This window comes from Strix uralensis, chromosome 9 (assembly GCF_047716275.1).
Source record: "Strix uralensis isolate ZFMK-TIS-50842 chromosome 9, bStrUra1, whole genome shotgun sequence".
In the NCBI taxonomy this organism is placed as follows: Eukaryota; Metazoa; Chordata; class Aves; order Strigiformes; family Strigidae; genus Strix; species Strix uralensis.
In genome coordinates this window covers 19,354,941-19,380,384 of record NC_133980.1, presented here as the reverse complement: position 1 = coordinate 19,380,384, position 25,444 = coordinate 19,354,941, and the positions used below count along the sequence as shown (strand labels likewise).

The following is a 25,444-nucleotide window of genomic DNA, read 5'->3' as shown; positions in this document are numbered from 1 at the left end:
TTTTGCTCAGTATCAACACACAGTTACCTTTTAAAAAGGCAGGAAAATCTGTTAATCTGGTACATGTATTAAGAGCTTAAGGAAAAGAAGCGTAATTGAAAAATGAAAAACAGTAAAACACCACCTGTGTTGAATTTGTGGTTTTATACCACTTAACTACTTCATCAAAACAGCGGCTGGGGGAATCCTCTGTAGTGACTCCTCTAGGTGGGTTAATAGGCAGGTTGGGATCCAAATCACTGCCTTTACCAACTGATCTTTCCAGAGGGAGTTTAATCTGCTTTGCTTTCCATTTCACCACTGGTGCCAGCCCCCGCTGCTGCAATCGCAGCCTGTTTTTACATATTAATCAGTATATTCCAGGCCATTTTTTCTGCGACACCTGTTCAGGTAACCTCCAGGCACCCAGACTTCTAACGCTCTGATTTCCAGCATCAGAAGTGCCTCTTGGGTCAGGCCAAAGGTCCCTCTAGCCTCCCTTCAGCAGGAGGAGAGCTTATAACCAGCCAACACCACGGTGTTTAATAGCTATGAATGCCTATTCACCAGATGTGCTTAGTTGTGCTTATTAGCTCTTAAAAGTTACTCACAGCAAGCAGAAGAGATTTACTTTAGCTCACCCCTATGGGTGATGAAAAATACCTCCCCTACAGCATACTGACAAACATCAGCAGATGGTGATCCTAACACGGAGCAACCTCCTGAGTCATGGTCCTGCAAAACACAGCTCCTTATTGTGCCCGAATTCTGGGGTAAAAGATAAACTGCTTCTGCAGAATACTTCCGTTACTGAAGATGAACTCTACCAGCTGCTGAAAGGAGCTAATTCCAAAACTGCCAAGTGTCAAGAGTTCAGATGTGCCATTTGGCAGATTTGGTGTTCTGTGGGTTTGGATTTTTTTAAATTCTTTAGCTACTACTAATGAAGTGTCATGTTATAAATTTTGCTCATTTAAATTATTTTCAAGGTAGTCAACCTATTGGAGTGGATTCCAATCTATGCCTGCTTCAAGCAATAAAATGTCCTGACAGTTCAAGTGCTACAAAGAATTGTAAAATATAAAGAAAGTTATTCTTAACTTCTTCAAATTCCCAAAGGAATGAATACATTTCCATACAATTTTCCAGAGAGGTATTTTTTTCCCTAAAAACAGTGTTTATTTTGGTTATGTTCAACCACTATCTTCATACCTAACAACAAGAAATAAACCCCACTTTAAAATATGAATGAAATCTTAACTGTTAATTGTCATGGTGTTACAAAAATACCACTGAAACAGGTATGAAAATTGCTCGGAGCAATTGGTAGAGCCTTTTCACAAGCCAGTGCAACAACTCCTCCAATTCATACATATTTACACACACAGCTTTCACATATATGGCTATGTTTGATTTTGGAAATTATGTCAACTGGAAAAACATAATTTCCCAATGTAAGAGATGCAGCCTTCACAGATTCTTCACTGAAATCACACTAGCCGATTCAAAAATACTTAACCCCCTTCTTGTAACTAACCTCGACCCTTCAACCCTAAAAGGTTTCACAGCTAATTGCCTGAGCCAATGCACTGGCTTGAGGGAGAGGTCTGTAAATACTGGGTTTAAAAAAACCCCAGAGATTATATCAAACATTAGTATACTTGCAGGCAGTGGCATCCTTCTGCTTTGGATTTGCCTTATTTTGGTTGCCTTCATCTTAACTGCAATGTTATTTCAACAGGAATTTGGGTGCTTAGCTTTCCGGTGATGGTATCTGTAGTAGCACCACAAACGGCTCTGCATTCTTTGCATATTTGGTGGTATGCATCAGCCCAGTTTGGAACAAAAGCTCTTGTTTTGGACACATCACTGCAGACTGTTGCCTGATCCAAACTGTCTGCTTCCTTCTGAACTTCTAAACAGAAATGACAAGATAATTTTGTAGTTTTTAACAGATCTAGCCTCAGAAAACTTATCTGAAATTGCCTAAATATAAGCTACATTTTGCATCCAGGTTTGGATTTTTTTAAATTTACATCATATTCTCCAACAGCTTGGTACTCCAAAGACAAAGGAAATTTAGACATAAACTCTAGCTACGGGAGGATTTTACTTGCAGCAAAATCTAAATAGGTGCAGTTAATGCAAGTCTAGGTGTTATTTGAAGAACCACTGCAAATGCTAATTAGGAATCCACATACACAACAACTGCATACAACACTTCCATTTGCAATGTCTGGATATGCAGCATGGCCTACCTGTGCACAGCTCTAGTATCTCATGCAAAGAAACAGCATCCCTTTCTTGCCACACACAAGCTGCAATGCTGGCTGCAATGGGGTAGAAGACAGGTTATCTTTCACGTACTCCTTGTCAGAGACAAACAGGGAACAGAAAGGGGAAAACCTTAGATGCGGTCCTGGCTATTTTCCCTAGTTGCTAGGCAGACAACTTTGGTAGGAAGACAGAGTAACAATTCTATTTTGAAAAGTAAATTAACAAATTAAATCCCTAAGTACCTCAAGTATCAAGGTAAAGCATTCCTCCTCAAGAGAAAAAAAGTAATTGAAAGAGGAATCAGATAGGGACATTGAAAGGACATCCAGTCCGTCCCAGGACCCAAAGTAGGAACAATTAGCTTCATGTCCTTTCTGAGAGGTGTTTCTCTAACCTGCTCTTACAAGATCATCACAGATTTCATAATCACCGGAGCAATCTTTTCTAGTGCATTACTATCCCTGCTTTGGATAGTTGGGTTTTGTTGGTTTTTTTCCCTTTCTTTGTTTTTTTTAATGCCTTCTTTGAATCTTTGCTGTAATTTAGTTCTATTAATTCTTGTTCCATCTACTGCAGAGGTTTTACTTTCTGCAAATAACATACTGCTCTTCTTTTCAGCAGCCTTTTCTGTATTTGAAAACTCTTGTAATGTTTCCTCTGGTCTTTTATTCTCTACACAATCCAAATTGTTTCAGTCTACCTTCTAGGTTTGTTTCCAAATCATTTGATCATTCACGCTTTGGAGCCTCTCCAATCAGTCCACATCATTCTTGAATCTACCACTCATCTTGGGGTGTCCCCTTGGGACATTATTTCCACATATGAAACGATGTTTTTCCAGCCAGGTTTTAAAATGACATCTATTAAGATGAGGGTTGTGTCTTCAGTGCACAGTTAACTTGAGTTATTTGCACTTGAGTTAATATCTCCCCAGTTAGCCTCACATCACACAGTCACAGGAACAGAAAAGTGGAAGGAATCGCAGGAAATCATCTAGCCCATATCCCACCTCTGAGGCACAATCAAGTGCCATATATCTACACTGTTTTTAAAAGACTCCAGCAGCAAAGTCATCATGGCCTCCCTGGGCAGTCTTCAGATTAGAAATTCTAAATCCCTATTTGCCTGTTCATCCTGGGATGTCTCAGTCAGTTGTATGCCCACCTTGACACATTTTCATGATAGATAAAAGCAGCCTAATTTGCTTACAAGAATGCCATGTGGGACTGTGTCCTAGTTTGTCTTCGAAAAAAAGGTTCCACTAAATCTACTAGATGAGTAGCAACAGTACATAGTGGCACCATGATAGCTATTTATCATATTGGTAAGGACAAGAAAGACTTTTAAAGTATCATCTAATGATTTATGCCATTATTCATTTTCAATACTGAATAAGCATTAGCTTTCTCTAAATTCTCCACGGCTTCCTTCCCCTCAGCTGCCCTTGCATTTTCAAACATAGGTAATGCATTTGCCTTCTTGACATCATCAGAAGATTCCACATTTCTTAAAGAGAATGGCAGATAGCTTAGCATTTGCAAATTTTTCACACTACAGGACATCATATCAAGTCTTGCTGACTTGCATATCTCTCTTATCTATCCAGTGCACCTAACCTGCTCCTTTTCAGTTCTATTTTTATTTAAATTAACTGTTTTAAGCATCTGGTCATAATTCACCTTTTCTGTGGTGGTTGAAAGGAGAAAGACATCAAATAGATCACCTATTCTTTGCTCATTAAGCAATAGACTTCTACTTTCCTCCACCTTGATTACTCAAGTATTTCCTTGCTATTCTTCCTTCCTTGGCAGTTACAATTCAGTTTTGGCCTGAGCTTTCTGACCTTTCCCTACATATCCGTGAAATCTGTCATATCAGTCCTCAGCAAGTAAAAATACACATTTTCCATTTTTTTTTTTCCCCCCAGTGTAGTAAGCCATGCTCACTGCCTGTCCTCTCTTTGGGATCATCAGCCAAGAGCAGCCACAGTGCAAAATAACCCTTGCATTGCACAGAGGGATTGGATTACTGCACAGAATAACTGCGTTAGCAGCTGACAAACTGCATTAACTCGAGCTGTAGCCTATGTGACCAGACAAGCCAGTCAGTTCAAGTAAAAACACCATCATCCTCATCTTAAAGCTTTCTGCATTTGAACAAGACTTGAGCTGGGGCAAAACTGGAGTTATGACTCAAACGTACCACACAGTCAAGACAAGCCCAGAGAGCACTATGAAGAGACAGAAATGGATACTTTCCTTCAACTCGGTTGAAATAAAACAAAAGCAACAGGCTGCACAGCAGAGACTAAGGCCTCACTGCCCACTCGCATTTGAGCTCTAATGAGAATGAAAAGGCTAAGAAAGTTTGACTCTCTGAAGATTCAGTTGCTCCCAGGGTTGCTGCTTCTCTGTGTTTACACAAGATCCTCTATCACAGAAGGTGCACAGGAATGCTCAAGCCCACAGAAAATCTTCTATTCACCTGTTAATGAGACAAAAGGTTTCATGAAAACCCAGATGAAACACAACAAAGCATGGTAATGTGGACAGAGGGATCCTATTTATCTGTTTTACAAATGGAAAATATTGAGAAACTAACGTAAAGAGGAACAAGCTGCAAGAATCATTCTGCAACCTTAAATTAACCATCTATCTAAGAGCATGGCAGGCGTCTTGCTGGTAGTTCTGCACTTCACTTAGCTCCTACAAGCATACAATCCTAAGAGCTTCAGTGGAAAAGAAAATAAAATCCTGCAATCCTAAGGGAAAAGTCACAGTTTATCCCTAGAAAGCATGAAGCCGCAAATCTGAAAAGATGCCAAAGTTGACAGTTAACTGCCACATACTACTGAAGTATTTTTTTCCCCCTTTTTCTTAAACTCTTTCTTCCCATTCCCAGGCCTGACTCAAGTTTGGAAGTCAGTGAATGAATTCCACAAGTACTACAGTTTGTACTTTCACAAACAGCTTAAAAGCAGAGGTATCAGATTTCACAGCTCTGTGAGGAGGCTGGCACAACTTCAAAGCACTTCTGAAATATCTATTACTTTATTCTGAAGAGACAATAGCCTCTAGTAGTGAAGGCTGAAACAGCCCTTCCCTTCAAAAGCTGATTTTGACACAAACAGCCTCAGCTTCAGCAAAGTAACACCAACATGTCTGAAATTTCAAGACCTTATGTCAAGGGAGAAGGCACCTGTAAAATCTGAAGCAAATCAGAAAGCATTTGAGATCTCAAAATTTTTAAAGAGATCTCAGGCCTGTCACAACTCAAAAATGGATTGGATTCAAATCCCATATTGGCTTCAATGTGCTAGTCCTGGTGGAAAGCAGGTGTTTTTGAAAAGCTTTTTTAGTTACTAAAAATAGCTCTGTATTACATTATCAAAAGTACGTGATCTTTAAAGTTTAACTACAGTCAGGACAAAAATTAAATAGACAAATACATCAATCCCAGAATTTATAAAGACAGGTCTCATAAAACCTTCCTATCCTGAATTATTTCAGATACAACCATCTTTAAAAGACGTAATTTTCTCCCTTCTCCTTTGATATTAAAAAAGTCAACTTTCATAGCTTCCTGCATAGATAAAACATGCAGGATTTTGTATATTTTTTGCCAATCAGTTTACAATCAAAACTTTTCACCCAATCGCAAGAATTGTTGCAAATGTCAACTCCTATAAAGGCAAGGGCATGCCAGAGAAATGGATTTTTACTAGGAATAGCAAAGTGAAATAAGAAATAGGAATATTAAAAAAGCAGATATAAATATCTCAAGAGCAGCAAAACTGACTAAGCAAATACTGTACTGAGAATACCCTTCTAAGTTCCAGGTCAATGGAAAATTTTAATTTACAACTGTATCATGTGCAACAGAGCTGCTACAATTCCAAACATGACAACTGGGTGATATATGTCATTTCCCATGTTCTTATATGTCCTAGTATTTCAGTTATTAAATGACAAGCTGAGAAACGGTAATACAGAGACAAGTGACAATAAAGCTAGTGAAAGGATAGCAAAATTTGTCAAAGTGTGATGGAAACTATGGGAAGAACAAAACATGAGCTGCATTGATGCTTGGAAAAAAAAAGCAAACCACAAACCACTTGAGAATTTGAACCAAGGACAAAATGAAACACTAGACACATTCATGAGGCGAGATGGCATATATTTGGATGATCCTTGATAGAAAAGCTTAAGGGAAAGGGAAAGGAAAGGCCAGCTGAAAGCACAGCAGTCTAATGCTTCAGCATGCCCTCTCCCTCTTCCGAACTGACTGGAACAAACTCCATACAGGGAAGAAACAATCTCAGCATTGCTGTTTAATTACAGCTCTCCCTGCTAAAAAACAAGGGGAAACAACCATACAGTTTCCACGGAGTTTATCAGTAAAAAAAACTTACCCTGATTACTTAATCCCCTTTTATCCTGTTCATCTGGTGCTTTGCATCTGCACCACTGCAGTCCAGTCCCTGGGTGACAAACTGTTCACATGGCTTTCCTGCTGACACCGTCCTCCTTGCAGCACTTGTCTCACCTGAGTGTTTCATTCACAAAAATGAAGGGAAAAGACTTTTCAATTAAATTAGCAGCTGGTTTTATCAACTTGTGCTGGTTTTCTTTTGGGGGGTTGGGCAAGGTTTGGATGCTGAGGAATCGACCCTGCTCTGTCATTCCCACCCGTGACCAACATACCTCTATTAACAAACTTCAGGTAGGTTACGAAAAGTGTGGAAACTGCCTCTCAGAGCCTCAGCCTTTAAGCCACTTAAAAGGTATGAGCTGTTCTTAGATGATGCTACTAAATTTGGGAATCTGACTCCAGTACTGAATGCAAAGCTGATAAGCCCAACATCCAGCCCATCTCTTCCCCCTTCCTTTCCAATAATCTCGTCATGTAACCTTTATTTTTTCCTAGCTTCAAATGCTTCAATGATCCTTCAAGCTAAACCACCCAAACACTGTAAGGTCAGGAATGAGCTGTATGTTCTGTGAGGCATCCTACAGTCACAAAATTCAAAGGCAAAATGGAAGAAGAATCTTTGATGGAAATACAGTTTGCTTTTTCTAATGAGTCCTCAAAAACAGCAATGAGGGAAACAAGTTAAAAAAAAAAAAAAAAAGGAATTATCTTGAGATAACATTTGAAATATAAAAAAAGTAGAATCTGAAAAGATAGCAGGTAATAAAGATCAGCCACAAACCACAGTACTGGCTGCAGTTTGAACTTATTTAAATTAGGTATGCTGTATCTTCTCCAAATGTAGCATCTATGAGCCTGTATATTGTTGAGCAAACTTTTTCCCATGAAAACATTCCCACTCCAGTTCAGAGATGGGCATTATGGTCGAGCCATGTTTCTAACAATAATGTTTGGTTTGGCAAGTTTTAGTGTGGTTATCTTGGCAAACAGATACTTTAGCCTATGCCATTTATTTGGTCCCAGCACATTCCAAATTATTTTGATGAAACTTCCAAGTGTGATATGAAGGGAAAGTCATGGCTAGTAAATCACCTGGAAAGTCCCATAAAGGATAGGTCTTGATGGCCTCCCACTGCCAAAGAAACAACACTGGGTTGCTGATCTGTTACAAATTGGAAATGCTTACAATAAAAGCAGGGGTTCTTTTTATTGCAAGAAGGCAAGGAAATATATACAGCACAAAGAATAGTAATATGACCCTACAGCAATGCTCACCATAGAACAGAAGGATCATAACTCTTAAGAGCAGTCAGCACTTAAGTTCATAAAGCTATTGAGGCAGTTCTCACAGCCATTCCCCTCTCTCTCTTTTTAAAAATTGTTATTTATGTGCATGCACGTGTATGTGCACAGATGCACACTTTTAAATATGTGGATTATTAACTTAAAGGGAAGAGTTCACACCAAGCAGGAGGAGGAGAGCGCTGTTTCTTTATCAGCACTATCTCCTTTCAACAGAACAAAACAGGAAAAGCACTCCAAATCGTAATAAAATAAAAAGAAGACATTTAAATCCCCAAATGATGCATGATAGCTCACGCAAACATCTTTTGTTTTGTTTGGGTTTTTTTTTTTTTTAGGTCTGTTGCTCTTTAATGGTGCTGTAAGAATTGCAATATTTTTCCTGAAAATACAAGGTTTTTTGCAAATAATTCACAATTTCTGGGAATGGTATAAATCACTTTTTATAGTTCTGAATACCTTAAGAAGTTAGCTTCAGAAATGCAAAAGTAGCAGCGAATGGCTTGGTTCTCAGAAATGCGCCATAACCTCAGAGCCCAATGTAAAAGACAGCATCTGTCATTGCCTTGCACTTGTGGAAATCAGGCCAATTCTAAAGCTGGAAATAAAAAATAAAGATACTTTCTATTTCTGTCACATTAAAGTAATTCCTAATTACTTTATAAAAATCTCATGTTTTAAAAGCAATAAATAGGAAAATTCATAGTGCTTAGTTCTGATTTGTATTCACATAGTTTTTCCCACAAATGTTCAGATGCACCTCTCCAGCTTTTAAGCTGTCCTCAATAAGAACCACAGACATGAAATAGCTACTTTTCATCTTCCTCCAACCCAAACGCTGACTGCTCAGGAGTTAAGAATAGCAGCAGCAGCAGGCTGACAGAAAACTAGGAAAAGGAGAGCATTTGAAAATTAATGCTCAGATTCACAGTATTATCAGATTGACAGCTATAATAATCTTACATACATCTATAGGAATTTTCATTATTTAATTTCGTTCATTGCACATAGTATTATAAATAGGAACAGGAATTAATATGCAATGACTGCAGTTAAATGTAAATATTTGGCCTCTCAATTTCATAGACATTCTTCAGATATCATCTAAACGAGTAGGCAGATTTATCTGTATTCGTCTTTTCCAGAACAGATATCCCTCAAATCAAACAGCAATAGAAGAGGATTATCTAATTTACTAAGCAGCCTGCTATACAAGCAAGAATCATATACTGACCTCTTTTACACTGACTAGAGATCCAGGATGGCTGTCACCTACAGGAAAATAACTCCAAACTTACCCTGGTTCAACAGAAACTGCTGAACTGTACCCCACCTCCTAGAAACAGGTCTATTACTGAAATTGAGTCCTGGGTGAGTATTTAACACACTCTGAAACACAAATAATTCAGTATTTCCTCCAACAGATATTCGTCTTTAAATACATCCCATAGAACACGTGCATCACAACTACAACATAAAGCAAACCATAACTTGAACCCCATACCAAAAACATCACTTCATGAAATTGACTAATGAATAAATGTCTACTAAATACAGATGTTAAGGCTGTTGTGGTATAAAAATGGAACTGAGTTTTCAAGGGTGACTTGGTTAGCTTGCAGTCAGTGCTGTTGGAGCATTTGTTGGGCCTTACTACATACATACACGCAGAGCCTTTGTTAGACACGGTCACTCTCTAACGCTTTTCCCATTTCCTCTTTCCTTATTTTCTACAGTTGCACCTAATTCCCTTTTTCCTTCTTTTTATTTTCTTTTGGATAACCTTAGTGTATTTTAGGTTCTTAGAAAAAGAAGAAAATAAATACAAATAATTTACACTAACCTCTGCGTAGAGAAACAACACTGCTACTGACGCTGTCTTTTCCTTCTAGCAAGTCAGTTTCTTTAAACAAGCTGCACTCCACTAAAGGACTGAAAAAACCCACATCTTAAAAATAAATTAATTAGCTTCCTACAAATTAAATTTTTCCTTTCTGCATTCTTAAAGCTTTTATCTATGTTTTCCTCTTTAACAATAAAATTGATTAAAGTCAAATTACATTTCTGTAGGCATTGATTTGCTAAAGCTTTTGATACAGCCATTCCGGATGCATTAGCTGATATGATAGATCCTGCCTGGGAAGCTGCCACGGACTCCAGACAGTGTTTGAAGTACGGTTATGCAATGGATCCCACAATGCCCGGGTAGTCAAATTATCCGGTCTTTACAACTGAGCTTTTTGGTAGATGGGTAATTCACACGGATCTGTGCTGGTGTCTGTATATAGAAACTGCATAACTCTTTGGACAAGGCATAGCTGAATATGTGCTCTGAAGTTACTATATACCGACCACAGAAGTGGTCATTGGGAGTAGTTCAAAATGTTTTACAAGAATGCTTTGATGCTATCCAGAGCAGTACTACTGGCCAGTAGCTAAACTATAATTATGCTAGCTGGATCTGAAAGTCAGGGTTGAGTTGCAAGAATTCCCTTCTTGGCTCACCCGTTCCAGACCTTGATCAAGGCCAATGTACTTTTGGGAAAGTTCAGTTCCAGTGAAAATGTAAGCCTACAGCTGAAAACCTTTTGGGTTCATTTTTTGGTTTAATATCTAGGTCACGTCACTCTAGGAGCAGCAGGAGACTTTCCACGCAGGTGCAGAGGACGTGGGCATACCCTATACACAAGAAGGTACAAACAAAGAAATGTTTACAAAAATCTAACTGTATGTGTTAAAAATTAACATCAATTCATTATAAGCTTTGTCTCTGGCCTGGCTACCATCTGTGATGGGGATTTTATGCAGTGAAACAAGAGCAAGATAGAGCTTTAAACACTGCCTGGAGCACACAAGCCCTATGTTTATTCCCAGCAACATATTCATAAATTATAAGACCGAAAGAGGACCACTTTGACTGTGTGGGCTGCAGGAATTTACTTAGTCATGACATGCTCCGCCTGCTACTGCAACCACTGCAGGCATTCAGAAGCTTGCAGCCAAATTCCTGTTTGTTTTGATCAGGTACGTTACCACCGTACACCTGAAGAGCAGCCCCCAACTCCACGCATCAGGGATGGGTTATGCACTCAGATGATTTCCCACTAGAGCAGGGTTGGGTGCAGCCACTGCCGGGGCCAGGGCCACAGCCATCACCCTTGCAAGCATGCACGGGGAGGGCCGAGGGCAGGGTGACAGGCAGCAGGGACCGCCAGCTGAGCCCCCCCCCCCCTCCACTGATGACGTGGTGCACCTTGCTCCTGAGGTCACTTCTGCTGAGGGGAGATCAGATAAGACCAGTTAGGAGAGGATCATCTCTCTGGTGTGAGCAGGGTTAAGTTCAGCATCTAAGCTCCACTTTGATCATGCCATTTCCATGGGCAAAGATCACACTTGTGGATTTTGTTAGGCTTTTTCCAGTCTTTGCTGACTATGCTTTTTAACCCAGTGCTTCTCTGCATAAACACGTGTCCAGGCTTGAGCCTATCGGCTAGCTTTCAGCTCCTTCAGCTTTTGCTGGTGTGAGGAGGGGTTACCTCTATTCTCTGCTCTCTAAACTGGCTCTAAAACAGGGCATCAACTAAACAGTGATTATAATCTGGAATGTCTTTATTTGGTGTGTGCCTTATGACACTGGTTTATGGAAGCCTGTGCACAGCATACTCCTACACCAACCTGTGTAAGGTTCCCATTATCATATAAAAAAAAAAAGGCAGGGAACCACAATTTTTTCCTCTTGCCCCCAAACAAAGAACCCTTGACATTGAACTCCCTCTTTCTTTAAGCAGCCTGATTTTAAACCTAACTATTTAAACAAAACACAACAAAACAACACACTAATATCTTATGGACTACTTTGTATGGTAGAGAATTATCTCTAATAATTCAGCACCCTCTCAGAAATAAACACACTTGTTTTTCCTGTTTTAGGAAGTCAGGATACCTTACTGCATTTCTGTATTTCAGTTAATTCTGCCATACGTTACCGTGATTAATTTTGGCAGTGACAAAGTTGGAGAAGTAACTCAAAATCATGATCATCCAGAAGCATTGTATTTTACTGCAGTAAAGTCAGCACTGCACTCCTGTTTTAACTCTCCTGAACTTCCACTTCCTGTGAAGAAGCACAGGAGGTAAAACGTGTTTCTGAAGGCACTATCTTAAGAGTTCGCACAATTTTGGTTTTGAATTATTTTCCTTCATAATAAATGAAAATGCATACAGTGTTATATTTAGATCACAGTACTGCAATAGCACCAAGTAGGTATACTAAAGGTGGAACTAGATTAGAACACTAAGGCTGTTAAATCAAGGAAAGTCAATCTAAATTTATCTTTGTCAACCTTAGAAAAAAAACCAAAGAGACCAAGGAATGCAAATGATAGGCATGAGGAACCTGACTCTTGTTTGCTGGGCGAAGTTTGCTTCAAAAAAGAATATGCAGAAATACTGAAAACAACAAAATATGCAAAGATGACAAAAGGAGAATTTTGAGCACATTGGACTTGTAATTTATTTCCTCTGAGTTTCATTTCTTGTTTCCTTCTCATTATAGCTATTGAAATATTTTTTAGGGAAGTATTATAATATAATGACAGTTATCTATGTGAATTGTAAGCCATTCATGGCTTAACTCCGCTTTTTAAGAATTGGCCTTAACTATTTTCAGATTAAGCATGTACTTCCTGTAATTTCCCAAAATAACTTCTGGTGATCACTGGAACTAGAAGAGCTGCTGATTGCTGGAAAGTGACACTTGAAGAGTCTAAACAAAGATCAAATATGAGTGTATTAGAGACCACCTATCTGAATGTCTATTGCGATATGATCAATCATTGATTCTTCACTGACAAGCTTCTGGAAGTGGTTTCTACTCTGCACGCACACAAAGGTAGTAAGTGGCAGAAAAAAGCCCCAAGCAAACAAACAAAAAACACCCCAAAAAGTCATTACATTCTTAGACATATTGATCACAGCTCTCCTTAAAAGATCTAATCTATTCAGCATCAATTTATATTGCTGTCATAAATGGCAAACATTCTGCTTAAGTAACAACACTATTTAGAAAATGGAATGGCAAACCCACATCACAGTTATGACAATGTTATTTGCTTAGCAAGGATATGCGATTATTTTACAGTGATGGAAGTTTCATTAAGAAACAATTCCACTGCACTGCCAGCTAGCAAGGTGTGTAAAATACAGACTGTGCCAAAGAGACTCTGATCCGAACACTTAAGTTCATTTTAGATCTCATCAAAAAGAAAGTAGCATGTTCTCTGAGCCATTTGTCTTCTAGTTTCTTGCTTTTCTGCTTCTAAAGCCAAAATAAGTTTAATAGGTTGCTATGTCTCACGCTGGAAGGTTCTGCCTTTTGACTAGTGTTGTTACCTGTGTAATCATGTTCGAAATTGTATTTATTAAATCATAGTTAAAAAAAAAGTGAGTTCACTTTTTATTTTGGAGGTCTTATTTCAAGTGAAATCGTTCCACATATCTAGTCAGGAACAAAATTACTCAACCACGTAAAACCACCCAGTATTCCATCAGGCCATCATTTCAGAGAGGACACAGCCTTTTAAAACCAAAATAATTCTATAATGTGGAAAAAGAGTCTTATTTAAAAAAAAAAAAAGAAATTTAATGCTACAAGTCCAGCTACTCACAGTAGAAATGGAGAGGCTGTAGTTTCAGAATCTACTGCCTTCAGTGGCAATTTCAAGTTAAGGATTTCACACTTTCTCCTGTTCTTGGGTCTTTAAGTCCAAGTCAATTCACTGATACTGCTCACAGTACCTCTCCAGAAAGTTTTGCTGGCATGTTGTGGTAGTGCACTAGCAGCAGCTGTGTAGAGGGCAAGGTTTCACTAATCCAACACTGTCCCCGAAGTCAGCAATACAGCAGCAAAGAACATTCAGGTGCTAAAAGTGCTTCACAGAGAAGAGGAAAGCAAAGAAAAATAGTTTCAGGCAGGCATGTGGAGCTCACCAGTAAGGTGAAGAGATAAGGAGCTCAACAATAAGAAGGTCCCTTCTTGAAGCATCCATGGGAAGAGGAGGAAGAAGACTAGCTCACTGTGACTAAAAGAGGCCTCTGTTTTGACAGGGCACAAAGTCAAAACATTAGTGGAAAAGAGTATCATATCTTCAAGGAAGCTTTGAAGATCTTCATAGAGCTCCTAGCTCTCACAGTGAAACTGCTGGGAAAACAAACACAAACACCCCAAAGCACCTCTATGTGTGTATAGACCCATTCTTAATTTAAGCATATACTTGCTTTAAGCTTCTGTATTTAGTTTATAGGCTTTGTTTAGTAAAGATCACTTCATGGATCTTCAGCAGGCACTGCACTGGTCTTCATGAATAGCAGTGGTCTCCTGAGTCAGGGTCAAGTGCAACTTTAATTAATAGATTACAAAGAAGGTTTTTTGAGATCTGCAGACCCGGCTTAAAACACTTATCTTCTGGTGAGAACACCTTGACTGTGCAACAGTTATAAAAAAACCCAGGAGTGGATGGGACCGCTGGACTAAACACAGAACAAAACATTCCAGCAACCAAGTTTTCTTACTGAGTAAGATGATATTAAAAAGAATAGAGGAAGCACTGAAGTGGATGCTGAAATCTGGAGAGATAAGAAAGGTCGGATAGTACTACTGTTCTGCAACAACTAAATTTATGTAGTTTCTTTACAAGCATTTCTATGTTGCCCAACGCTGCAGGAGTTGAGTACTTCTTATTCTTAATCCTCCTAACAACTCAGTGAGAAGGTAAAAATAATTTTCATTTTGCATACACAAAACTAAGACACTAATATTAAATGATTTATGTCCATTCATACAATGTTTTGGAAGAGGTAAGAACAAACAGCTCATGTCTCACTGTTAGCTGTAATTTTAAAAATAACACAGCAGGCAGAAGTCTCTTGATCTTTCACATACATGTGTCATGTTCAGACCCTTCTCCTTATCTTTCACCTCAGATGACAACCCTCAGGATTAGCCACATGACTGGAAGACTGGTGATGAGCCAACAGATTACCAGGCCACTTCACACAGAAAGCCTGACAGGGAAGAAGCCCAGACAAATTGTTTCCTGGCAGATTTAGGAAAGAGAATTTCAGCTTACCTCTTCCTGTGGGATCCCGCTGAGGCAGCACGGACCGTGTGGATGAAGGAAATGGGCTGCATGACTAAAGAAGGCCGGCAAGAACTCCGTCAGCAGGCCGCATTATGGCAGTCAGAGACAGACTGTGAAGAAGCTCAAATTAATGCAAAACATGCTACTGATAAAGGCACAGTGACAGTATGAGCTAGATTACTCTGCCATGTAGCTGAGGAAAGCCAGATGTGACAAAATGGCAGGCTGGGCAGGACAGCAATGACTTCCGAGGAGCAGAAGGTAAAAGCCTGCAGATTCAGCGCACAGGGCCTTCAGGCTGCTCTGGAGAAAAGATAATCAAATTCTAGTTATTGAAATTGCAGGAGTATTTAAAGAATGTTAGAGGACACCCTTTTTCCTCCAAAGTTAGTCATATCTGTATTTAAAGGACAAATAACCACATTTTGGCCCTTCATGGGCTCAATCCATGTTTTGGATTGAGACTGCGACCACAGGAACTGGACACTCACCTTATTTCCATCAGTCTTTTAAAAACAAAAGCCAACAACCTGTTGTTGATTTCAGAAGATATGGTCTAAGGAAAAAAACAATGACAAGTTTACCTTGCACCCACCTCAGCTGACTGCAGAATCAGGATATGTGAGAAATTTTTTTGTTGTTCCCAAACTCCTGCCTTAATCAAATTTCCAAACAACAGTTTAAAGAAAAATTAAATGCTGTTCTAAACTCACCAGCTGAAGGTGAAATGGCAAATTGATAAATGGTTATAATTATAATTTCTTCTTTCAGTTAATGTTCAAAAAAGTGGAAACACAGAGCACTACCACTGCAGTGAGGAAACCTAACAGGGCGGTACCACTGTCCACAATAAACTGAGAAAACTCCTGACATTTCAACTTTATTGTATTTTATTGACAATAAATAATTCATGGCATAACTGACATTTTATTCAGTCTAATTAATAACTAATAATAACTTCCTAGTTTCCTCAGGAACTCCACACACACACACACACACACACCCTCCCCGCCCCGGCCCTGTACAGCACTGCTATGTGCAGCGAGGGACTTTCAGCCCAGCTTCTAGACCAGGAAGGTTCAATCATGACATCAAACAGCCGAACGGTGCCAGACTGATTTTGAAATTAAAAACTAGAAGTATAAAAGAAAGGCAGTGATTGTGACTACCACACACAATATACTATAATGCCACAAAAGCCATTGGATAGTCTGACAGGAACAGAGCTGTAAGGCAGAACTTTTCAAAAATTACTGGCAAAATATCAAATACATTATCTGGTATTTTTAATTTTTTATCAATTCTATAGCAGCATTGCTGCTTTTTCCTTGCAATGCTCCACCGTCTACAAACACAGTAGGTGAATTCTTCAGTCAGGTCTCTTTCCTTTAAATAGTCAGTGTTTCAATTTCTGTAGATAGAAGCAGGGCCTAAAAGTAGTTGAAAAAGCATAACCATTTTTTTCAAGCCATGACACAGAATAACCCCTCTTCCTGTCCTTCTGATTCAATATAGTTTATCTGCCTACAAATAACTTGATTTTCTGAGATGTATTAAATTGGTTTAATCTACGTAAGACATACAGGTTTTATTTTATTCTTTTACTGTACATCTCCAAATATAACTATTAAGTATCCTAATACAGCAGAAATGGGAGTTCTGGGGATCCTTGCAGCCAGAGGCATATCTACCAACCAGAGCCTTTCTATAGGTTGTGCAGTTAGGGGGATTTCCCAGCAGTTACTCTTCCATGGCCGTTGGGTAATGCAAAGCACCAATTTTCAAACCATCTACCAATTCAGATCAGGAGTTCAGAATGGCACAGAACCTTTTACAGAAAACATGTCCCCAGCGAGCTTCACAAGGCACAAGGTGTTTGAGTTCCCCCTCCCTCAGAGAGGCGCTGCTCCCAGCTTTACTCTGTCTTACAGTAAGTACAGATGCAGAGTTGTTTTCTGTAACATCTGAGCCTGCCCATGGCAGGCATACACTAACATTTGATTATTACATTACTGCTAGTCCAAACATAGAATACAAAACTTCCAACCTGGAAGTATTTAGATACAGAAGTTAGAATAAGACCTGCTTTTTCAAGTAGTCATTGATTACCTTTTCCTCTTACATATAAACGCTCTTTCAGACCATATATTGGGGAAGAAGCGAATATAACAGATCATAGTCCCCATCTCAGATTCCTCACTTCATCTTTTTTGAGAATAGTATCACCTTAGAGGTACAAAGACAACAAAAAAAAAAAAAAAAAAAGAGCTTTTCTACAAATTGAAAGTCCTGAATTTTTTTCCACTTTCACTCTTTTCCATTCTCCATCTTACAGTCTGAAGAATTTCATATGGGCATCCAGTAACTTCACAAACAACTTATAGTATCTTCAAAGCCTCAGCTTAATAAAACTACTAATAAGCAGGTAAACACAAGGTGAACTGGACAAGGGTGAATACCACCACTTTACACCACTGAACTAGCCTCAAGGCTTGCAGGCTGAAAAACAAAAACCAAACCCAAAATGCCATCAGCTGCACCCAAAGATGGGTTGGAGGTCACACAAGAGATAGGCAAAAGATCTGCCCTAACTGCATTATTTTCAGTATTGCTTATTTAAAATAAACTAGCTTAGATGAATTAAGTTGCAGAACAAAGCAATCAAATATTTATTCAGATTGATCCAATTAACAGTTGACATGCTGTACTTGAGCTGCTACCAAGTACTAGCTTCAGCTAGTCATTTCAAAAGCAAATGTGAAGGCTATTCACATTGCTGCAGAGTAGAGTTATCTAACTGAAATATGGCACACACCAGGTTCATGGGACCCATTTCAGCACAAACTACTCATTTCACAGCCCTTGAGTGTAATAGAGGGCATGAATAATAGCTTCAGCTAAAAGTCAGCTGGTAGCAAGATGGACATGGATGCTTAGTTTTTAAATATCCAGAAAGTGAGGCTACAGCACTAGAATATGCTTATAAACACGGCCTGAGTTTCCTTTTTGCTTTCTGAATTTGTACTTTTGCTGGAAAAAAAACCCCAGAAACACTATAGGAGACATATGACATTTTAAATACTAATTAAAGAGGTTAATAGAAAAGACTAGAAGGGCAAAAATTAAGTTTCACAACATACATGTCAAGTCAGCATCAAATTGAGCTTGAACACAGCAATCCTTGCAAAAACCCAAGTGTGTAAGTGTTGCTTGTGCTCCTGGAAACTACTTCAAATGGTTTTTCCAATCCCATTCATTTTTAGCCAATAGCACTAATAAATGCATTCAGTATAGTTTTTGAAAACTGAAGCTGTCCCAGTGATGGAGCAAGAAAGGAACTCAAATGATAACCATAAACTTCCACTTGAAAAAAATTCAAAGCTAAATAAACTCCTCAGCATCTGAATTTTACTAGCTAATATAGGACTGATCCCATTTGCTCATTTTCAAACCTAAAGAAATTATAATCTGTTCTGTGGCAGACAGAACAGAAGAATTCATAAAAGGATAAAATACTATAGTACCATATTTTTAGGCATTTATGCTTTAATTTAAAAGAGTTCAGTTCATAATAGTCTATTTATTAAAGTTTGCAATTTATAAGAATAAAAATCTATGCAAGAAAAGAATCAAGAGTTTCAGGTTTGGTTATGAATGCATTTTGCTTCAAAAGCCTTTTCAAAACATTTGCTAAACAGGCATGTTTAATTTTACTAGGAAAAAAATAACAATTAACATAAAAACAATGCATATTAACATCATTAACAAGCTGTTTCTCTGGCTGCACTTTACTATTAACATGAATGGAAACCCACTAGATCAGCACTATCCTTCCCCCACCATTCCCTTCTGTAATGACCATTGCCAATTCCTGCAATTTTTTAAATTTCATATTTTATGAACAAAATTTGCTCATAGATGTATGACTGTTAGATATTTCTACCGGGATTAAATGTACTTACTAATGCCTTTTAAAGCTTAACAGTAGCTTCCAGTACCTACAAACCTATTATTTCAGTAATTGCTAGAGCATGCAAATTATCTGAAACAATGCAAAGCACAATGGCCATAAAATACTGTTCTATCCAAGGCACTTTAACATCAACATGGGCTAATATTTAGCAACCAAATCAACACAGTGAACATTTATGTTAATTCATTAAGCTGGAGAAGGCTGTGGGCAAAGGGGATGGGGGTGACTTGTTTTTATGTTTTTACTTCAGAATATAGTCAAGTTTTCATTGCAATTAAACCCCATTAAAAAGCCAAAAAACCAAACAAAAAAGAAGGATCTTAAGATAAAATGAAAATGGGTAACTTACAAATTTTAAATACTGGTCTGATGCACGTGGCTTTCTTTTCAAAGCAAGTGCTGCCTTCTTATATATTAATGGTTCTTTGGAAAAACACACACCAATGCTCATCATGAGTAACAGGCTCGACTTGCCCTTTCCTATGTAAAAAAGAAGCAAAGCCTCATGTCTTGTATTGATTCGTATCAGCCTCTTTGGAAGGAGACTGTTCTGTCAGCAAAGGCCAAGATTTCCAAAGGCAGCACCCCGGGCAGTTGCAGGTCCTTCTTAGGCTGCAGCCTCACCAGACAACAACATCCTCAAATCAGCCAGCACCACCACTCATGCAATTGTTCCCAGTGATCTGGAATGATTTAAGTATTCTTAGGCTGCAAGTCCTTTCTTAAGTGAATATTTTGATTTGACAGGGTCAAAGTGGTTATACATGTGCAATAATACCAGCAGATTTAAGGGAATGGTAAGCCTCCAGCAAAAGGAGAGGTGAAAAATAGCTGTGCAGTGGTCCCTTCATCTATACTGCAGTCAGAAGAGGACATTGCATTAACCACAGCCTAACCCCAGACCTCATGAACATCTCAGGGGAGAGAAACACCTTCTTTGATGGTTTGACAGCCTTCCTGCAGGAGAGCTGGTGCTCTGAGTGCCTGCCTTTTCCTGGTAACAAGAACCCTGTTGAATGTGCAGTGGTCCATGGAGTTGCTTCACAGAAGCAGGAGGAGGGACCAACAGGGACCTGACATGGCTTCAAGTTCAATTATCACTTCAACAACGTTTTACTTGGAAATCCACCATCTCAGTATTTTTCCAGTCTCAAATAGAATTAAGGCTCTGCAAACGCTACGCACAAAAGAATTTCTATCTGCATAGAACAGGAGTGGAGCACAGAAGAGCTGCAGAAGAATTCTTCCTCATCCTTCCTCCTGCACCAATTTCCAGACAATCATCTGTGCCGTTCTTTTTAAATTTTATGCTGAAGTCTTGCTATGTCTTCCAGTGACTTCACTTGCTGTGAACTCTTCCACCGACTGAAGTGGAAGGAATGCTATATCCTGAAGATTCTCCAGAAAACTGAAACAAGAGCTTTAGTGAAATAATTCAAGGAACCATACTCCCTACTACACCTAATTACACTTGAGTTTATTCTTAAGCTATGGTGATCCACAGCCATTCTCAATTACACACAATGGAAACATCAAAGGAACCTGGTGGGACAATTTGGGATATTTAAGACATCTTACCAAGAACACAAAAAACCCCAAAAAAACACTACAGCAGATAAAACAGTATCTAGTTTATTACATATAGAAAGAGATTTCCAGAATTTACAAACACCCACATTTTCATTCCAGGGAAAGAGTCAATTTGAAAAGTTCACCCTTTTTTGTTTTCATTTTGTTTTGTGGTTTTCTGTTGGTTGTTTTTCTTTCTTTACAATATATACAATGGAAGACTTTGATTTATTTTTTCTGATTTTTTTTTGTCAGTTCCTGTGCAATTGACAAATTCAAGTTGACACTTGTAAATACCATGTACAGTAATGTTTGTCTTCATTGTAGTTAATACAGACTATTATTTTACAAGGAGTACAAAATTATTTTTCTTTTGGAAAGAACTCAACTCAACATCAGGGTTATCTTACAACTGATAGTATCAGTAAATATGACTGTACAATCAAGGCCCAGGGACCAATGACTCATATTATATTATTTTCTGAATTACAATCTTAAAACAAGAATAGTACCCTACTCTATTCTTAGAAGCCTTGTTTTAAGCAGGTTTCCCACTCTGTTTACAACAGAATATAGTATACCTCAGTTCCACATCAAAAAAGATGTGCTGTAGGAAAAGTTACATTTTAATTAAAAAAGTACATGTATAAATCAAAACCTATGTTAAATATTTAATACTCTTCAACCAACATTAAGTTTTGTATGTAATAATTTACAATGATGATTTGTCATACAGGTTTTCAGCAGCAAATGAAGTTGTGTAAATGTGCTAGTAAAATACCCATTCTCACCATGACATAGTGGTGGGCACATCAGTTCATTGTGGCCAGCTAAGTCCTTATGGTAGAGGATGAAGTAAGAGAGACTCATTGTCCAGGTGTCACAGTGCTTCTGCTTGGCACAACACAGGATGTGCAGCTCAGTCAACTAACTCCTGAGGTTTGTGTAAAGTAAACAAACTGAACTGGATGCATCGTACCCATTTACAGAGGAAGAGGAGGAGGAGGAGGAGGAGGAGGAGGTGAGGTCCTAGTTGTGATAGCATGAAACATTTATAGTCTTGATACCCATGAGTTAAAAGAAGGATTTGCTGAGGTTGTATAGGTCATCATTCTGAAATTAAAAGAGAAAGAAAATTAGCATCATGGACAATTTAAAAGCTTTTCTGTAACTATTTCCCTCCCCCTCTTTTTTTTTTTTTTTCTTTAAAAGAGTTATCATTCAAACTGAAAATGTTAGCGCCTTGAAAAATTATGGCATACACAGCTGAACTGTACTCAAGCATCTGAATCCCAAAAGCATGTAAAACAGATGTCGGCAATAAAATTCAAAGCAGTCAGAAATACATTTAAAACTTGCAAGAGATTCACCTAAGCAGAAACAATTTAAGTGTCCATACTGATTAACTCTGACAAGCTCCTGTGACAAGAGAAAGAAAAACTCAAACCATTAGCCTGCCGTTGGCATTTTTACCCACCCACAAGAAGAAAGATTAATTAGATATCAGGCCTCCTTGTAGGGCTTCCTGGCCACCTGCAAATGCCACAGCTTGCCTAAGAAGGATGACCAAGGAATGGAACATTAGCGGTGCAGCATTACCATTCCCTATTGACATACAAGTTACCAAAAAAAACTGTATCCAGAAAATTATGTTAAAGTCCATAAATTTTTATCTACATTTGGCTTCTATCTCTCTGAGAGAGGACTGGGTGAATAACAATGTCCCGCAACCCTAATAATGCACAGCACAGGTTTACTGGGAACGAATGCCAGTAGCTGCCTTTGACTCTGTCCCACCAGTTCTCATCTCTTGGCTCCAGCCTCCCTGATCTAGCTCATAGCGCAACTGTCTCTGTCAACAAGTCCTCTCAACTCTGCTTTTCAGCTGGTTTTACACAGGCAGGTCATCACTACAAGGGCTCTGGTCACGAGTAGCGTAGCGCGCAGTGGGGCGCTCTGAGTGCTGACCTGCCTCATGTCCTGCCAGCAACCTTGTGGCAGAGAAGCTTGGGCCCCCGGCGGGGAGCGGTGTCCCACTGGAGGAGGCAGGGCTGAGGTGGCATGCCAGGGTGCCGTGGGGGGCCTCGCCGCTGCGCCCAAGGCCCTGCCGCAATGGCTGGCCTCCTGCCAGCCACCGGTGCCATCCCCGCGCCACTGCAGACCACAGCCCCATCCTCCTCTCTTCACACTACAGTCGCACGCAGCCATACCCACTGGGGACTGAGCAACGCACCAGTGAAATGAATACGATTTTTGTTTTAACAGGGGTTAGAGGACTACCATCATTTACATTTCACGAGTCTCGCCTAAAATCTGATGAAGCAAGACTTAGATTTTACATAAAAGTGTGTCTATTTCTATATTCGATATTAACTATGCTCCTGAAAAGATAAGTAAACAGTGCATTTTTCCCAGTACAAATAAAGGCTTCCCATAGACACGTTGAAGTGAAAAAACTGAAAAGACCTCCTGTCCTATATTCTTTAATTGCCCAAGAAACAGAATTTACTTTGTGTGGTCCTTCAAGTGAAAGGAAAGCCTATCCCTGTAAATGATGTGTGGTATGCTGTGAAAACTCCCTGGAGAATTATCTCACAGATCTCTTATTTACTTTCAACTTTCTTCTGTACTCACATTGCAATCTACTGGAATGTTCCTACCCAAATATCTATATACAGCTTCACATAGCTTTGCAGCTTTCAACTATGTTGGACCTAAAATTAGCCAGTAATGCCATACTTTATTAATAAAGACGAGTGACAAAGGCGAAATGGCTTCATTTAAGTGGAGGAACAAAGTGTGCGTGAGTTGCGTGCTGCATATCTGAGGCAGGTGTTTCACACCCGGCTCCCCCCCCAGCATGGCCAGAGAACAGTTGGGTGCCCACCAGCCGTTCCCCACGGCCCAACCTGCCCTGTACGTACAGGGCAAGCAGAAGAAAAGCAAGTAACAGCTTTTCTATATTGCTAGACCTTATTCTGCTAAGAGATTCTAAGTACATAAATGATAATTTGCAGTATCAGGGCCACGTATTACGCCTCCTCACTAGTATTGAGGTCATCAGAACTCAAATACATGTATTGAACAAAATGGCCTGTTCAATCCAATTCCTCACCAATTGAACCAATATGGCCAAGAAGTCATCATAACCATTACTACCGGGCATTAATTCCTGGATTCAGAAGTCAGAAGAACAAAGGAAGAAAGAAAGAAACAAGTCTATTTGAAAAACGAAACACTTCCTAGAGGAATTCACTAAGAAAATAATACTGAGGAAACCCACAGTTACAGAAACCCAGATGCTCACATATTAAAGTCCTACGAATGTGTAAGAAGAGTGAAAAAACACAGCAGGCTAATATATCCAAGAGTTTGAAACTTGGGATGAAGAGCCAGAATCACGTAGACATGAACTGGTACAGGCTACATTTCATACACACTTTAGCTGCACGTATGACAGGATACAGGGATATGGACCAGTTTCAAGCTTGTGATTACTCCTCCAGGATCTTCAGCAGTACAACATGGAAATCTGTCACCCTTTGATAAAAATGTATCAGTAGCTTCTGTTTTCTTCTAATTTTGTGAAGGAAAAAAAATTTAGACTCTTTGCTACGGACTGTCTGAAATTATTGATAGCAATTTTTTTTTTTCACATCCCCAAATCCTCTGACAAATATCTTTCCACAAAAGAAAAGTTATGTAACTGGGAATGACAACCCATGCTACTATGACAGGACAGCAGTGTCCGTTCTGTCTGAGTGCACAAAGGTGCTTAGAAAACGGCTATTTCGAGAGCAAAACTGCTCCTCCAAGGTCACTGGAAATATAGTCAACCTATAAGGCCTTGGATCCTGGGAATTCTTGTTTGTGCATAACTTATAGCCAAAAGCCCCAGCCTTGATTTTAGCATACAAATGCTCTTTGCTGGACTTCAAAGAACATTTCTTAAATTTTTGACAAAAACATCTGAATCTCCTCTCTCCTTAGTGAACTATTACAGTATATTTCAAGGCGGAAGTCCCTTATTCAGAATTGAAGTCATCAGCTGGATACCTCATTGTTTCTTATCAACAGCCATCAGCATTTCCTTAACAACATATAAAAACAGTGCAGAAGACAAGTGTTTTAATAGAGAGTGCTAGGACCGCAGCAAGCTGAGGTAAGGATCATTAAAACTACTGACATCACTGTTGGCAACCAGAGAAAAGGGAAAACCTGTGTTTAATCTATTTCCTATTCACCACAAGTTTCAGCTGGAGTCCCCAATAATGCAGTTTGTGGTTGACTTTATGGAAAAAATTAGTGATGCAAGAAAAATGTACTGAAACAAACAAGTATCTTTTAAAAGTTACTACAAGGTACCTTTGACAAGTAGTCTCTGCTCAACATCTGTTACAACACACATGCAGATAACACTCACACACGTTCCAGCTGGCAATGCTTTCTTCTCAAATCTATTAGTCCAGGCTGGATACAACACAGCTAGCTGTAGTTCCTATCACAGCTGAAGTCCCATTCTTAAATCCAGTAACTAAAAATAAGTTGATACTTCATTTTACTTCCATTATCAGGGAGCTGGAGAAGAAGAGTACTTAAAATCTGAACTGTCTAAGAGCAGAGTGTCTAGACAATTTAATAATATATCTTTCCTGAAGTTAACAGAATTTTCATACATAAAATAGATGTGTTGTTAAAATACACTACAGTGCAATCCTTATTCCTTCCTTACAATCTATTCTCTTTGAAAAGTAACCAAGCAAGAACAAATATA

The 25,444-nt window shown here is 39.0% G+C and overlaps 1 protein-coding gene across 1 annotated transcript in view; it reads right to left on the bottom strand.

Annotated features, from left to right (window-relative positions):
* Window positions 1–20,717: 20,717 nt before the first annotated feature.
* IRS1 (insulin receptor substrate 1) overlaps window positions 20,718–25,444 on the bottom strand; it is a 56,812-nt gene continuing 52,085 nt past the window's right edge. Inside the window, exon 2 of the mRNA XM_074877679.1 lies at window positions 20,718–21,783. The gene's annotated coding sequence lies outside the window, so the exon portion shown is untranslated. The remainder of the gene's footprint in view (window positions 21,784–25,444) is intronic.